General features: G+C 50.4%; 1 non-coding gene across 1 annotated transcript; it reads left to right on the top strand.

Moving 5' to 3' along the window:
* Window positions 1–482: 482 nt before the first annotated feature.
* On the top strand, window positions 483–587 carry LOC121277525. Its single transcript, XR_005942902.1, has one exon. It is a non-coding gene; the product is annotated as a U6 spliceosomal RNA (small nuclear RNA).
* Window positions 588–822: the final 235 nt, after the last annotated feature.

Below are 822 nucleotides of genomic sequence, written 5' to 3'. Positions count from 1 at the left end.
GGTTGGAGACCTGCTGGCGGGTAAATCAGAGGCCGGGGGTGGGGGGTGGTGGGGGGGTGGGTGGGTGGGGTGATTGGGTTGGAAAATGTCATGGGGGCAGGGAGGCCCGATTGCAGAGGCTCCTCAGGCCGTTACTTATACCCAGGAGGTAGGTATGGAGGCATTTATCTCCCGAAGCCACCAAAATACTCATGAAGCTATTGGGTCACCCAACACAAAGGAAACCCAGCTGACAACAGTTATAGTATAAAAGCGGATGACAATGAGACTGGCAGCCTCATTATACCACTTAAAGTTGCAAACTGCCTCCTTGGATTGATTTGGCCTTTTCCTATTTTCTGACCTCAGTTTAAGCTGGAAATGGATGGGATGGAGGGGTTTGGGTCGAGAGATGGATTTCAACACCTGTTAAAACCCCCCCATCCAATCTAAACCTGCCCATTTCTCTCCCATTAAAACTCAACGTCATTTGTCACATGCCTGTGCTCACTTCAGCAACGCATATACTAAAATGGGAACTATATAGAGAAGCTTAGCATGGCCCTTGTGCAAGGGTGACACGTAAATTCATGGGGCAGAATGTTCTGCCTGTTGGGCAGGCAGGCCTGACCCAATCTCGGGCGGGCGGGCTGCACCGCCATTTTACGTGCCATTTTCCTGAGCAGGTGGCGGGGGGGGGGGGGGATTCCCCAAAAGTGAGAGTGCGCTCTTTCACACATATGCACATCTCCCTGAGGCAAAGTGCAGTCTCAGGGAGATCACTTCCAATTTGAAAAATATTAAAAATAGAAAAAAAATTCCCTAACATGTCCCCCTCATGTG

The sequence above is a fragment of the Carcharodon carcharias genome, chromosome 4 (assembly GCF_017639515.1).
Source record: "Carcharodon carcharias isolate sCarCar2 chromosome 4, sCarCar2.pri, whole genome shotgun sequence".
NCBI lineage: Eukaryota > Metazoa > Chordata > Chondrichthyes > Lamniformes > Lamnidae > Carcharodon > Carcharodon carcharias.
The sequence above is the reverse complement of the archived record's forward strand: the minus strand, read 5'-3'. Positions and strand labels throughout refer to the sequence as shown.